The 15,550-nt window shown below is 48.0% G+C and overlaps 1 protein-coding gene and 1 long non-coding RNA gene across 15 annotated transcripts in view; one reads left to right on the top strand and one right to left on the bottom strand.

Annotated features, from left to right (window-relative positions):
• The window catches only part of BMP2 (bone morphogenetic protein 2), a 272,416-nt gene that overhangs the window by 3,519 nt on the left and 253,347 nt on the right, over window positions 1-15,550 (bottom strand). The window lies entirely within an intron of this gene.
• The window catches only part of LOC135297772 (uncharacterized), a 210,987-nt gene that overhangs the window by 160,381 nt on the left and 35,056 nt on the right, over window positions 1-15,550 (top strand). For 12 of the 14 annotated variants that reach the window (XR_010359708.1, XR_010359712.1, XR_010359717.1 and 9 more), the window contains 3 exons: window positions 5,109-5,271; window positions 11,099-11,190; window positions 12,447-12,575. This is a non-coding gene — a long non-coding RNA (uncharacterized LOC135297772). Of the gene's footprint in view, window positions 1-5,108; window positions 5,283-11,098; window positions 11,191-12,446; window positions 12,576-15,550 lie in introns of all 14 variants that reach the window. The other 2 variants (XR_010359705.1, XR_010359706.1) reach the window with 2 other exon arrangements.

The following is a 15,550-nucleotide window of genomic DNA, read 5'->3' as shown; positions in this document are numbered from 1 at the left end:
CTCCAGCTCTCCCATGGCTTTTATGGTGGGGATAAGATTTTGGGCAAAACCTCACTGCCATCCCAGTCATTTGCTGGGAGTGTTTGTGGAGCTGAGTGATGGCAATTCTGGGCTTTGCTGGGTGTTGAGAAGAGAAATTTGGTGCAGCCATGCTGGTGATCACAGGGGTGCAGAAGGAAGAATTCAGATTGTGCAGAGAGGCAGCAGAGGAGTGGCAGCGACAGGGGGCTAATTGAGCTGGGCCCTGAGGGTGTGGAGGGCACAGCCTGCCCTCATGGTGTGTTTGTACAGCATCTGAACCCTCACTGGCCCTGGTCTTGACTCTCCTCTCTAAGGGGGCCTCTAACACAGGCAGTAATAACTCTGATGATGATGCTAATGAGAGTCTGATAACACTGATTTTTTCATATGGTCCAGAAAAGCTCCATGCCTCAGGTTCAGCTCATCCAGAGCAGAGGAGATGTTTGTGTTTATACTGATTTCTGGTGGGAGGAGAGTGTTCATACCCAGAGATCAAGTCCACAGGGAGAGAGTTGTGGAGTGATTTTTCTGTTGTGAGTAACAAAATTATGATCAGAAAAAAGAGGAGGGAGAGAGGAAAATGTGGATGATGTTGTTATTACCAAAATGAAAGAATTTGGATATAATCATAGCAGTTAGGGAAACATGTTTTTAAAGACCTTGAGAGAGGTCATAATGAGAGTTTACCTTGTTGATCTAATCACACTTTACAGGACCATATGCCAGTTCCCAGTGGTGTCCATAGTGAACAGCAGGACATCAGTAATTTTCCAGATGTGGCTGCCCCCTTAGAAGGACAGCAAAACCAGTGAGAAGAGCTCAGCACTGGGGGAGCCTCTGAACTCCTTTTGACTGGGATGCCCTCATGAATAGTTTGGTTGTTGCCTGGTAACACTGGCATAAGTTCTTCTCCAGTGTGACTGAGCCCACAGGAGAGGAGAAACTGGGAGAGGGATCATAGGTTCTAATTTTATGGGAATGTCCTCATAAAACAGAGCTGAAGTGTGCATGCCATAACATCTGTCCCAGACCCCGATGAACATTTGGAGCCACATCAGTAGTGGGGGACAAGGGAGGGGTGTCTGGTGCCAACAGGGCACTTTGTGCAAGGTGCCAGTGCAGAGATGACGGTCTCAGCTTCTGCCCTGAGCTTTCTCTACCTTCAGCAAGCATGGGCTTGTTTGGCCCCCTTTGGTCACATCCTTCCCTCCCCCAGCCTTGGGGCATTGCCCCGGTCCCACTGCAGCACAAGCACTTTCCAGGTCAGAGCACACAGCAGCAGGAGAGGTCACAAGGGACTGTGGAATCACCAGATCTTCCACTTTTGCTTAGACAGAGTAGTGTCTCTCACAAACTCTAACTGTGGTTGAGGATGCACTTGGAAAAGATACCCCAGTGAAGGAGGAAAAGTGATGTTCCCCAGGGAAGGACTGTGGAATCATTTGTTGTCTTCTGGAGGTTTTGCTGGCAGCCTGGCATCCTTGCTCTTTACTTCTGTCCTGTGTGCTTTGTGCCCATTTTGTGACCAACACCAGCCCAGGGGAAGGAGCTGTCACAGTCTGGTGATGTGACAGCAGTTCCTGGTGTCACCCTGATGCAGCTGACTCACAGCTTGCTCTGGAGGAGCAGGAACAGTCTGAGATCACCAGAAGCACCAAGTGGCTGCACGGTGCCTTCAGACAGACTCTAGCTCAGGACTGGGCTTTGCTTGCACCTCTGGATGAGGTCAACATTGTCATTTCCCCAGAAGAAACAGAGGGACTGGGACAGTCATGGGAGCAAGGAGCAGAGTTCCCTAATGAGCTGGAGGGGGAAGGAGGAAATTTCAGTCAGGGCTGTTCCTCTCAGGGCAATGGCACGTGAGGAGCTGCTTGGCCAAGCGTGCTCTGCCTGCCCAGGAGAGCGGCTCCAGCCAGGGCTGTGCCAAGGAGCAACGTGCTGCTCTACGTGTCACTGAGCGTGGGCCAGGGGCAGAAAAGGAAAAAGCCCTCGTGGGAGATGGCCTACTTTTAATGGGCCCAAACCTCTTCCACAAATTAAGTGAAATATTTTAAAAGGAAACAATATTACTTTGGTTTTATTTGTTTCAGCTACTTAGTTACAGCTCCACGTGGACACAATTAATGGAGGAAATAGAGTATTTTATAAGCCCAGGACTCTGAGATAGATATTTTGTGACCATGTGAAATTCTTTGCCCTAATCACCACACATTCCTAGGGAGAAGGTTGTATATTATTGAAGATTATTAACCTTGATTCCAAAAATGTGTCTAGTCATTGAAAGGCAAAGGTCAAAAATTGTCATGGCAAGCTCAGTGACAGTTTGCCCTCCACTTTCCACTAAATTCCATGCTGTCCATCTCGGGCTCAGGTCTGCCCTAATAAAGTGTTCCACAGCAAGAAAGAGAGAAATGTCCTTTCCACTGGAGCAAGTGTGATTTCCTAGATCCTTCAGACTCCCTGTGACTTCATGTAAATCACTTGCACCTTCAGCACCTTATTTCTTGATGATTTGAGGGTTTCTTTTAATAGAATATGATTTCTCCTTTATTTGCTTGTTTGCAGGATGATTTTTTTCAAGGCAATGAATCATCTTATTTTGGTGGTATCTAATACCAACCTCTCTGATCTTTGCTTGTCAGAGAATAAAAACAGATTGAGGTAAAAACCTGGGAGTGAAAGTTGTTTAGATGAAGAGTTTAAATTGTGCCCTGTCCTGCTTTCTTGATGATGGGTAACAACAAAGAAGTTGTCCTTAGAATAAAAATACATTTTTTTTTTCAGTCTTCTGGGACTGCTAAATATCAGATATGGGACCCACAACATAGCAGGACTGGGGGTTGTGGCAGGAGCGAGTGGGGCAGCAGGGTGTGAGTTCTGGATGGAGAGAGCTGACCATCTCCTCAGGTGGTGCAGGTCCATGAGCCGTCCCCTTCTCCCAGGCAGGCCTGGATACCCTCCCTCCCTCTGGGCTCTCAGAGCAGTGCTGGGCAGGCTCCTACAGGAGGTAAACAACACCTCCTCCATGCAGCAATCTCTGCAAATGTCCCGACAGCGAACCCAGCAGAGGAGTAAATAAACAAGCAGCCCTTTGCCTTCCCCTCCGGCCCGGTGATAAATTTGGTTACTGTACACGTCGCTGCCCGGGCCGTGCGGGGCTGCTGTGAATCCATTAGCAGGGCAAGGGTGAGTGACTTCTGACTTCAGCGACCCTTAAAATTAATCCAGCATTGTAGGGGCAGAATTAAATGTGATGAGCTCAGAAAGTGTGATAAAACCAGATTTAAGTGCACAGCTGGACAGCAACCTATAAAGGCAGAATTTAAAACCGTAATAAAAACTTTGTAATCTAATTACGACGGCAGAGTTAAAGGTGAGGTATTTGCAGCATGATTCACATGCACCATGGCTAACCTCTGACATCTTGAATATATTATGTGGTTTCTTCACTACAGGCGTAATTTTTGAGTTACTCTCTCACACTATATGGTTGCCTGTGTTTTATTCTCATGCACTGTCTCTGGAGGTTGCAGGGCAGGGCAAAAGCCTCTGCTTTCCTGTCCTTCTGCCTCCAGGGATCTCTGGGCTGCTGCTCCCCACGCTCTGGGCACCTGGGCAGGGGCTGCAGCAGGTGCGCGACACCTCCAAAATATTGCAGCTCCTGATGAGAGAGTCTGAGGAGAAACTGCAGCAAGAGTGGCCATGTCTCGAGCTGGTTTTAGCCTAGCTAAACTTAATACCAGGGGAGGGAGAATGCAAAGGAAGTTAGAGCTTGGGTGCAGGATACAGTCCCAAGCAACGTCGTTGTCATCCTGTCTCATTGCAATTGGCACCCAATTAACGCCACCACTGATAGCAGTCCAGTCTCTGATTTCAGTGTTGGCTTGTCCAAACACCGCAGGGAGGGGGAAAACCAATGTGTGAACCCTGCCTGGCTCCTCTGCACTGCTGCCAGTGACGGGGCTTGCTCTGCCCATCTGGTGCAGAGGGCTCTCACCAAGCTGGGCACTGCCAAGCCAGACAACCAGCTCAGATCCACGTCTGGCATCTGCCAGCACAGGGGTTCTGCACTGAAGCAGAGGTCTGTTCCCTGGCTCCCATCAAGCATTGTCCAGCATCCCAAGAGCCCTTCATGTGTTGGCAGGTGTACTGGTGGGATTAAACAGGTTTGCTCAAGCTGGCAACAGCTGTGCAGTAACACCTGAAGAGGTCTCACTTGCTTCAGCCAGCCTTTGTCAAGACAGAAGTTTCAAATTAGAAATCTACCCCGTGTGATAGTTCTGATTTTTTTTCTGTATCCCAAACACCAATTCAAAAATGGAGCAAAAGTGCCAGAAGAAAAATCTTTCTATATGAAGGCTATAAAGCTCCACATTGGGGGTTTTCTTGAGCTAAAATTACTTGGTGGCATTTCTGAAACCAAGTTTCATTCTTTTAAGTCTGATTGGCACAAGCTGTATGCCTATAGCATAATGCTCATGGGAGGGGCCGAGGACAGCCTTGTCTGTAGAATCAGCATCCCAAAATAAACTACATCTCCCTCAAGGCAGTGTGAACCCAGCTGATCAATCTCCACAAATGTTGTTCTTAAACTGATGAAATATTTCCCATGTTTGTGAAACCAAACTGAAACAGATCTGTTTCTTAGGTTTCCCCAGTGAGTAATCCAGTAGTGTTTTTCCTCAAGGAAATAAATATTTTTTCAGGATACTGTGTTTCAGAACATGACTCTCTTTTCCCCTTTTATGAAGCTCAGGGGGAACAGCAGAGCCCTCAAGGACTCCCTGTGAAGGGTTCAGGGTGATGCTCTTCCTAAGGAAGAGGGGCTTGTGTGACCCATTGGCTAAAACAGGTGATTGATATCAGCAGTGAAAGAGGCGTGGGGTGTTCTTGGAAAGGGGCTGCTCAAAATTCCAAGAACACCTTCCCTTTGTGATCAGGGGCCTATGTCAGTATTGATATTAAGAGACAGAGCCCTGCTTTTTGCTTTAGAGAGAAAAAGATGTTATGTGCATTATTGGGGTGCCATATACACTTCTCCTGTTCCTGAGATAACTTTATCCCAAACTCTCCTTCTCTTCCTACAGCTGTACAACAGCTACACCAGGAGAGAACCCTACACAGGACAAAACAGCTTCTAAAATGTGATTGAGGACTACCAGGAAACACCACAGCAAATGCCCCAGAACACAGGAAAGAACCCACCAGCTGCAGGAAGGCAGCATGAGGATCAACAGAGCAACATCCCAGGTACAAAGAGGGTGAGATCTCACGGAGCCCAGGCCAGCAGGCACACACTGCCTGCCCTGGTGGGGTTACAAATCCCTGGATGGCAGCTCCAGCTCCTGCATGCTCCAGCACCCCGCACAGGGAGAGAATAAGGGAGCATTTAACACCCTCAGTCTGCAAGACACAGACAGGAGGTGGTAAATACCTTGATAAGGAAACTGGAGTGAAAATACCAGCTTTAGGCAATCCAGATTTTATCAGGGAAGTATGCAGGAATGAGTAACTGCCTGACATGCAGATGTGCCTCTGCACAGTGCCAGCAGCCTGCCAGTCCCCACAGCTGGCCTCAGGCAACACGCTCCCATTTCCAAACCCATGTGATTTCAGGGGTATGCTGGGGAGGCATTTTTGCATGGGGTTCTCACTTAGGCAATGGCAGTGCCCAAAATGAATCCATAGCTCCATGCCTGGAATCTCTCTACACTTAGCACTGGGGACTTGTTTTCCTGCTGTAAGAAGCAGCTTGGCTTGTGAGTAAAGGCTGTTGCTCTGCTTAGCAATGACATGCATGTCACAGCATGGGAATCCATGTGTGCTGGTTGAAAACAAGGTCCTGGAATCCAAGGGCTGGGCAAAGTCACAAAAATTAATCCTGTATATTGCTCAGTGAATGGATGGTGTCTCATGGACCGTGTCTGTCACTGTGGGCCCAAGAGAAGACTTGTGCCCAGTCCCATAATTGTCTCTGCAGTGCAAGTCACAAATTGGGTGGGAACAGATGGAAACTGAAGTGCTGTGAACTGGCACAACACAAATTCACACTTGAGGAGATATGGGGATGGTGGGGAAAGAACCCCAGGGAAGTTGTAACCACACCAAGCCTGTCAGAGTTCAAGGAGTGTCTGGATCAGGCTTGTAGCTGTATGGTTTAATTTTAAATAGTCCTGTGAGGAGGTGGGGAGTTGGACTCAATGAACTTCATGGTCTCTGCCCAACACAAGACATTCTGTGGTCTGATACAGCCAGTTTGAGTAATTGTCTCTTACTGTAGCCCTGGACTCCAATACATGACAGAGGACCTGAGTGCTGGCTGCTCTCCCTCAGACTCCAGCTCTCTAGGGAACCCATTGCCTGGGCTGTCATCAGCCAAGGTGGAAACATCTGCTCAAAGAGCCTCTCCCTGCTGGCAGTGCTCCTCAGGGCTCTTACAGGCTTTTGGACCTTGTTGTTTGGTTGCAGCACTGATTCTTGATCAGGTTTTCAATAGAAGAAAAGGCACAACCAGCCCATTACTTGATGGTAAGGGGAGGGTAGAAAGAGCTTGGCAGCTCAAAGGGATGTGCTGGAAACCTGAACAAGGAGAGAGGAGAGCCTTGCTGAAATGGTAAGGGCACCACTGTGCCACACCAGGGGCTTAGTTGCCAAAGGGGCAGTCTCCTTCTTGGGGTGGTGCTTAGTGGGGCTAATGACAACCATAAGTAGGAAAAATATGGATGCTATTGGAGAAAGAGGCCCGGGAATGGATAAAGAATAAATTGGCTGTGCTGTGTACAGAGAGGGCCAAACAGATGTTGGGCCTGATCCAGAGCCCATTGAGTTAATGGAAAGGCTCCCTTTGGTTTCATTGGACGCTGCCTCAGACCCATTCCAGCTCTCCAGGAAGCAGTGGAGACCAAGAGCAATAACTCGTGGTGGCTGCAGTGGTGTGAGTTGCAGAGGTGTGGCCAGGGGGGTTCATGCTGCAAACTGATGGGTCTGACAGACCAGTCCCTTTGGGCTGGGTCACCCCTCTGCTGCTCCCCCAGCCCTGAGCAGCCTCACGCAGCTCTGGTCCTGTGGCCAACACTTTGGCATAACTCTGAGCAGAACTGGCCTTTCTGCCTTCTCATGCACCCTCCTACTGAAGCAGGTTCCCATGTGATCTCGTGGTGGCCCAGGATTTGGAAACCAGTGATTTGAGCCATCCACAGAGAAGAAGGAAAGGAGGTCTGCTGAAAACTGTTGACCAGGGAGGAATTTTGTTGTGGACCAGCAAAAAACATAATGTAAAGCAGGTGTTTCTGCAATTGTGAGACATTCGTAAAGCCAATGTGTCCAACAAGTCTCCCACTCACATTCTGGTCCACGTGACATGGCAAGGTCTGACACAGAGGACCGCAAATAGAAAACATCTCTCTGTACTAGTTGGCCTGCACCAGGGCCTCCCTCCCCTTCTGCTCTCTGCTTTTCTGTTTATTTAGGTGTGTGCCTTTGTTTCTGTTTTTACATTTAGCACGAGTGGAGAGGAAGTGGGATTTCATGGGGCTTAGGAGGCTGGAGCTCACCACGCTTTGGAGCACGGGCCTTTGTGTGTCCTCACCCTGCAGGTGCGAGTGTTCGCGGGCCAGACCCTCACTGGTGTGAATGCCCCGGGCTCCACGAGAGCTCCTCCTGAGCCAGCCCATCTGAGCAGGCTCGTGGCATCCAGGCTGTGCTGAGGCCAAGCTGCTCTCATGGTTCGGAGTGGGAGCTGGAAGCTGAGCAGGATCCTTTTCCTCCAGGTGATGGTAACCAGGAGGAATGGATCAACCGTGGCATGCAAAGATGCCTCAACAAACAGCAGGTGCTGTTTTGTTCAGGGTTGTGAATTTACTGGAAATGTAATTTGGGGAATACTTTAATTCAGTTGAATTGAGGCCAACTTGGAGAGGGGCAAGGAAGACTGTTTTAAGGGTAAGTTCAGGGCTCTTTTCAGGACTTCCTTCCCCTCTGCAGCTATTTCCCTGCCCACACATGTACACACAATACCAGGACCAACCGTGGCTTGGGCTGAACTGTATTTTAGGTACCTAAGAGGTTTAAATCATGACCCTGCAACACCCAATCTCCAAAATAGAATCTCTTGCTCTTATTGACAGTAGAGCATTTCTAGCCCTGTTTAAAAAGAAGCTGATACCAAGAGAAGCCACTGAACTTCCTGAGTGAGGTAAGGTCAGTTTAGGGCTGGGTGAATGGCCTGGCAGGAAGGTGGAGTGGAAGTTTGGCTATCCCACCATAACACAGCAGAAGGAGAACGCCCCAGCCCTGACTTCCAGTCCTCTTTTCAACCATGCTGGCTTGTTTACATTTGGGTGGTAGATGGGTGGAGCCATTACTCCAATTTTTTGGCTTGTGTCTGTCCATTTGGATGTCAGTGTAAACTGATGCAATTAATAATTGTGGCCCGCTATTGGAAATGATTAGTCTGTCCATTTTCCATAAATATTGGCTGGCTGGCTTCACCTGGCAGAGGCTGGGAATTGTCATGGCAGAGGTGAAAGCCCAGAGAGTATGGGGATTCATAACTCCATGAGAGCTCTGGTGTTTTCCAGTCTAACAAGGCTGTTGGATTTAGACACAAGCAGGGTGCTGGAATGGGATTCGGGGAGCAATAGAGAAAGTGCTGCTTTAGTCAGAAAGTGAATTTCTCATCAAAATAAGCCCCAAACTAATGGGGGAACTTTTAAATGTTGGGGGAAAGCTGGAAAATATCCAGGCTTTCTAATTAAATAGCACTTCCCATTCCTACATCTCCAGCACAGCAGCCTTTGCTCTTGCACACAGACCAGCTCCAGTGGGCAAAACCACATGTAAAATGTAGCCGTGTTTGAACTTCAGGGCTATTTATTCTACAAATGGGCTCCAATTCCAAATAACACTGATGCCAACCAGGTTTTTTTTCCTCAGGATTCAGGCATACAACACACTTTCCACTTTTGGAGCTCATCATTCCATAACTCCAGAAATTGCAATATAAACCTTGGCTACTATGCACACTTCAACTTGAAAACACAGCAGTGATCTGGGATTTTAATTCAAGAAAATTTGAGAGTGGGTTAGAAATAGGATCCAGATGCATCTCTAATAGTGAAAAGAAAAATTAGCAGAACATTGGAGCTGAAATGAACTCTGTCTCTCTTTCAGCTTTTTTCCTCCCTTTTGCTTTGTAAGAGGAATTACACAGACCCAAAGCACCATAATTAAATTGTCATTTGTTCCTTGCCTTGGTAGAAGCTCTGCCCAGCTGAGCACCTCAGTTTCCATCCTGGGCATTTACCTACAGCATGGGGCTGGGAGTGGGGGGCAGTTTCTTACTTGTTTTAAGAAATTAGGAATCAGAGGCATGCACAGCCTGTCTGGTAGAGTCTTCAGCGAGCGAGTTGCCAGGCTCTGCAGGTTATACATCATTAGCACACAGAGTGTCCAGGAGAGCCCAAAGCTTGTGCAGGTGTGCTGGCAAGGCTCTCACCACTTCCCTCCCTCCCTCCTCCCTCTCTGCCGCACTTCCAGCAAGCTGATACTTGAAACCCGATGTGGCAGAATCACAGAGAGCTCCTCTCGAGGCTGTCAGCTCCCAGCTCACCCAGCAGACGTGACTGTGAGAGGGCGCGTGGAGCCTGGAAGGGACTCGCTGGAAAAACAAAACCATCGAGTCAAAAGCTTAGTGTGTTTTTCCATGAGTGTATGAAAAAAGTGTCAGTGTTTTTTTAAACATTTTCAGATATTAGAAGTTTAGTGAGCACAGAGACAGCTTCTTTTTTTTTTTTCTCCTCTTTTTTCCCCTGCCCTTGAACTTTGAGAATGACTGTAGGGAATATATCCTAGGCTGTTTTCAATGACCCATTCACGTGGTGGGTTTCTTTCAGCTTTTCCCAAAAGAGAGTGAGCTTCACTTGACCTCTGCTCTGGCATTAGCTGCCATTATTTGTGCATCCTACTCAGATAATCAATAGAAGTGGATGGCATCTGAAAATAATTATACACACAGCTCTTCCCCAGCTTCCAAGATGAAGACAGAAGCTGGGAAAGGAGCCTTTGCATATTCAGCACTTGTTAAAAGAATGAAATATAGTGCTGTATGTTATTGTTGTATCCCAAATCCTGGGCATTCTGCAGCAGTTTCTTTTGACATTGCATAGCACTCTGGCCACATGCACCTGAACACAAAGCTCATCAGCTCTCCCATCCTTCCTGGCTTTGCTGGAAAAGTTGTGCTGTCTGCTCGTGTGGCACGCCAGAGGGCAAGAACTCCTGTTGGAAGAAGGATCTGGCTGGGTCAGTGCCCTCCTTTTTTAAGGGGTACCAACAGGGCTGCAGCTCCACAGCCAAATGTCCTGGCCCCAAGCCAGCGTGTGGTGACAAGTGGGTGGCCTGTGCAAGGCATGGTGTCTCTCTGTAGCAGGGATGAGCTTTTCCAGCCAAAATCCATGTTCAGCCCCCCAGCTAAAATGGCTCTGTCTCTACATGGCTCATAGCAAAGTCACCTTGAGATGTTGTCATCATCATCACCTTGGCCTGTCGTCACCTCAGGCTGTCACTGCCTACTGAAGAACCTGATTCAGGTTCTCCATCACCCGAGAGTCCTCCCAGCCAGGAAAGTAGTGAGTCATGTTGTATTAGAAGATATTTAATGTCTATTTTAGGAGGTTTGCAGCCTCAGCCTCCCTTCAGGCAGTGGCCAAGATGAACCATTGCCGTGAACACGAACATTCCCACTGCAGCCTCCCTGAACAGCAGCAGCTCTGGATGCCATCATGGGGCCTCTGAGCCAAGCAGGTGGTAGGAAAAGGAGAGGCACAGATTTTGCCAGGGCAGGCTGTAACTGCAGGGTGAGGCTGTGTCCTTTTCCTCCTGCAACCCTGGAGAAGCTTTGTGTAGCACTCGTGTCACAGTGGGGACTAGATCCTGGCTATGGCCAGGTTTAATGGTCTTTCCATAGAGCCTGTTCATGGTCTCTTAAAGACAGAAGGAGAGGTGGGGTGGAGCAGGATCTGTCTCAGTGTGGCTGTTTCCACATGTTTCATTTACACCTTTCTCTCCTGATTTGCAGAAGGAATGCCATGGCTGTACAGCCTGGAAAATCCTGTGATGCCGGCAAGAGCTGACCACTGGGGACATCCCGGGTCTGGCAGCTGCCTCCCCGTAAGGAGCTAAGGACATCAGGAAACCAGCTGCTCCCAGGGGTTTCCCAGGGCTGTTTCAGATATCTGGACAGCAGAGATTACAGGGCAGCAATTATTTTTGGCCATTACTCTGGGATCTCTGTTATCTCCTAATCTAGGCAGCAAGCAGAAGTGTTTGCTGATGGGCTGCTCCATTGTCCATCCCCAGCTTTTCTCCATGGTGGTACATTGTTTGTGGTGCTGTCCAAATCCTCCTGCCAGCCCCAACAATCCCTCCCACAACCCTGGCGTGTCGGGAGCTTCCAGGCTGAGGAGAAACCGACCCCGCTCAGCGCGGCTCCGCTTGTGGCAAAGTGTTTGTGCAGTGATTAACTCCTGCACGGACACAGACAGCCACAAATCTCCAGGTTGTCTCACAGCCTTTTCATTCAATTAAGTCTGTTGACTTAGTCTCATTTTGAGCAGTAACTGGATTTAGATAAGGCAGTGGAAAGCAAAACATCAATTGTGTGATTCCTGGCCCAGCCGGTATGTTGATCCGAAGGGAATGTTTGTGCGGGCGATAACGGAGGCAGTGCGGTGATTAGGACAAAGTCATTTGTGCAAAGACTTCCACAGAGTAAAAATGCTCTGTGTTAAGTGCAAGCACTGGCCTGAGGAAGCAGAGGGAGCTGCCTGCTTCTACAAATTCCCTCTCTGCCTCACTTGACGCATCTGCTGTGAGCACACGGTGATGGAGAGGTCCTGGTCAGACTGAAAGGGGAATCATGCTGGGGTCAGAACTGGGAGATCCCCCTGGCTGAATGGGCTGCACTGGAACCCAGCCCCCAGAACCATAACTGCTGCAAGGTTCTACAGGGATGTAACCAGTAGATCCAGCCAGTTGCTCTTCGTCAGAAACAGACCAAAGTTATTCTGGGATAATTCCTCCCCACGAGCTGTGGGGCATGAGTTCACAGGCAGTTCCCTAGGGGCTTGATTTGCCCAACATCCCTGGGAAGAGGAGATGCAGGTGCCATGCCCTCAGCATCCACTGCTTAGAATACAGGTGGTCCAGGTGGAAAGATCCTCTCTGTACAATACCTGCTGTCTCTCTGTATAAGCAAAAGGTAAGAAAGCTCTCGTATCTGCAAGCAAACATTGTTGTGATGCACTCCTGTGTCTGCTACTGCTGTCATGCTGTAAGCAGAAAATATGTCAGGGAGACATCCATTGCTATATCTTTGTCACAAGCACATTTCTATGCATGACTTTTTTGGTCGCTTTGTTTTCCAGGTAGCTGTTAAGCTAATGGAAAGCATAGGGCATTCCTGACATCCTACAGGTCTTCAGCAAGGACCATGGATGAAGAGTGCAGAAAAAGACAGTGAGAAGACATTACTTCCTATGTTAGCTGAGGATAATGTATGCCATTGGAACATGACAAATGTATCACTGACTTTCTTGTTTTCTCATGCTGCAGAGGATTTCTTCCTTTGGTTCTCATTTGTGTCCTTCTGTGGCATAAAATGCACAACGTAAAGAGATGGTTCTAGCTGGCTGGACTGAGAACTGGCCACTGAGAACTCCTGGTGGCCATTGAAAGTGGGCAATAGCTTTTTGGTGGTTCACAAACAAGGGGCTGTGTGCAGCCTCACTGAACCTGTTCCTTTGAACAGCATGGCTCACCACTGCAGGAACAGGGGAATGTGTTACCTCAAAGGATTTTTTCTCCCATTCCTCCCACCTGCTCACATTCCTTTTGGGCCATGCAGCGCTTCTCATAGAGGTGATGCTGGCAGCAATGTACACCCAGTGGTTTTGAGAGAAGTTCTGTGCCATGGGCAGTGATGCCTCACATCCTTATTGCTGTGTGTTTTGGTGCACTCAGACACTCAGTATTTCCATCAGTGGCTCAGACCATGGAGTGTTCATGGGCACTGCAGGAGTGGTGGAGGGACCCCAGTCACTGTGGACTCTGTGCCCAGCACATGGCCCTGCCCTGGCACGGTGTGCAGCTCCTGGACTGTATGTACACACACACACAAACACTTAATTGTTGGCAGCTTAACATCTATTAAACATCTTCTGGTAGCGATGAAAGATGGCATCCTCCCAGAGTTTTGCATGAGCTAATCGGCCCTTTGTGTGAAAGTGTAGGTGGGGACTCTTCTAACAATACAAAGTTGGTTAGCTCATCATCTTGGCTTTAGGGGCATACTGATGTGCCCATCCTGCTTTCAAAGCCATGAATAATCCAGCTTTGCTGCTGTGAAAAAAAAGAGAGAGTGTAGTTTCAGGGCTTGGTGCTCAAGCCTGTTTCTCAGTGCAGGGGATGAACAGGGATTCACCTGTTATTCACTGGTATCACTCTTGGCTTCAGTCTCCTCTGGACTGCTCTTGGTATCAGAAATGATACCTATCAGTATAATTGCTATTTTTCAGCCATCAGCTGGAATAACACCCTTGAGGATTAGGCAAGCATGATTCAGTATCACTGTGAGAGGACCATCCACAGCAGCCTGTGCTGCTCACGGTTCATTTAAACCTCTGTTAACTGTCTGCATGGTGGAGCAGTAGGTTAAACCAACACAACAGCCTGGAAGACCCTGACTTTGGGAGGAGGATTGATCTTAAATGTTCTTAAATATTCATGAATACATTGCAGAAATAACCTTAGGTGAAAAAAGGAAGTGCATAATAAAAATACACATAAGGAATCAGGTCAAGGTCCTGGCACTATGCCAGGGGAGCTGGTGGAGGACAAGCTCCAGTCTAAGTCTGCCATGTGATGCTGTGGCCAGAAAGATACTTGGTGTTGGAAGAGATATTAAGAGCACCCTGTGTATGGAGGTCCTCGTGGTCCTGGAGAGGCCCAGGCCTCAGACCCACACTCCAGACTTCAAATAAAGATGTAAACTCCAGAGGAAATCTGGAGGAGGGCAACAGGACTGATGAGAGATTTCACAAAACACCACCTGTAAGGAATTGTTCTTTAAATTGGATTTGTTTAGTCTAGAAAAGACAGAGGACAGCTGCGAGAGGCTTCACTTGAGAAGGCAGTAGCTGAAAAGGGTCTGGTAAAAGAGTGCAGTGGTCATAGGCCTATTTGCATGGGGAAGGACAAGAGCAGGTGAGAGTTTAGGAAATCTGTTTCCTTAAAGAGCAGGAGATGCTGGAACAGGTGATGCAGAGATCTCCATCTCTGGGAGTTCTCAGAGTTTAAACTGATGTGTCTCGTGAGTGGCATAGGCACAGAATGACACAGAAGGTCTCCCCAAATCCCTACATGATTTGTTTAAATCCATTCTGTGGGATTTGTTGCTTTCTTGGCAGTAGCAGAAGGAATGTTGGACTCAAGTTTGGTTGCTGACATGGAAAACATGCTGATAGGTGGGTATGTTTGCACAGAAAATGTTGATAAGACAGGAAAAATGACATCGTTGTCAGAAACAACAGCCAAAAGTTTCAGAAGTTCTGCTTCAAAGAAGTATATTTAAGGAAAACAGTTCCTGTGGCAAAACATCTTTTATTAAACAAAAGATTTAGCTGGAAAAATTTGCAGTGAGCTCTGCAGATTAGCAGCCCAGCACAATCCAAAGATATCTGAAGTATAGTTAGTGATCCTAGAAATGGTTCTTTTCACCATTTGGGATTAAGCAGAGATAACACAACACCTCTGTTTGCAATGGGAAGGTGAGGAAAGATTTTCAGGGCAGCCAGAGAGGAACTTCACCTGTGAAAAAGGCCATGGAAGAGTAAGGATTGAGAAAGACTCTGTGCAAGAAGCTCCAGATTAGGAGGGCAGTGGTATCTCTCAGAGAGCCAAGGAAAGATTGTGGTTCAGGGAAGAGAGACAGAAACGCAGGGCTCAGCAGCTGCTGGTTCTCACAAAGCCTGCACTCCGTGTGTTCAGCCCAGGAAACTGCTGAGTGGGATGTGAAGCTGCCATATGTTTCTGCAGATGCTCCAAGGGTGTGAGCTCCCCTTATGGATACATGCTTTACACCCAGTCTCGAAACTGGGTCAAAGTATTCCAGATCTCCAGGAGGAAACTCCTGAGAATTTACAGCCCTGAGGTGCTGTGGTAATGGACAGCAATTTTACTTTCCCCTATTGAGGGTAGGCAGAGGCGAGTGCAGCAGGAGATCCACACTAAAGACAAGGCAAACACTCTGCCTGACTGTCAGATTTCACACCAGCAAATGGGAAGACAATTAAATAATTGAAAGTCAGATCTGGTCCTTGCTCTGGGAATGCAAAGGACCTGAAAGGCTCCTACATAGATATTTGTGCCTGCCTTAAACCACCACAGAAACTTCTGTGTTTCACTGGTTTTGCCATGCCTTTAATAGGATTATGCCAACTGAATATGGAGGAATGAGATCTTATTGTTAGGA

The sequence above is a fragment of the Passer domesticus genome, chromosome 3, assembly GCF_036417665.1.
Source record: "Passer domesticus isolate bPasDom1 chromosome 3, bPasDom1.hap1, whole genome shotgun sequence".
NCBI classification, from domain to species: Eukaryota; Metazoa; Chordata; class Aves; order Passeriformes; family Passeridae; genus Passer; species Passer domesticus.
Note: the sequence above shows the minus strand (reverse complement) of the source record. Positions and strands in the feature narration are given on the sequence as shown.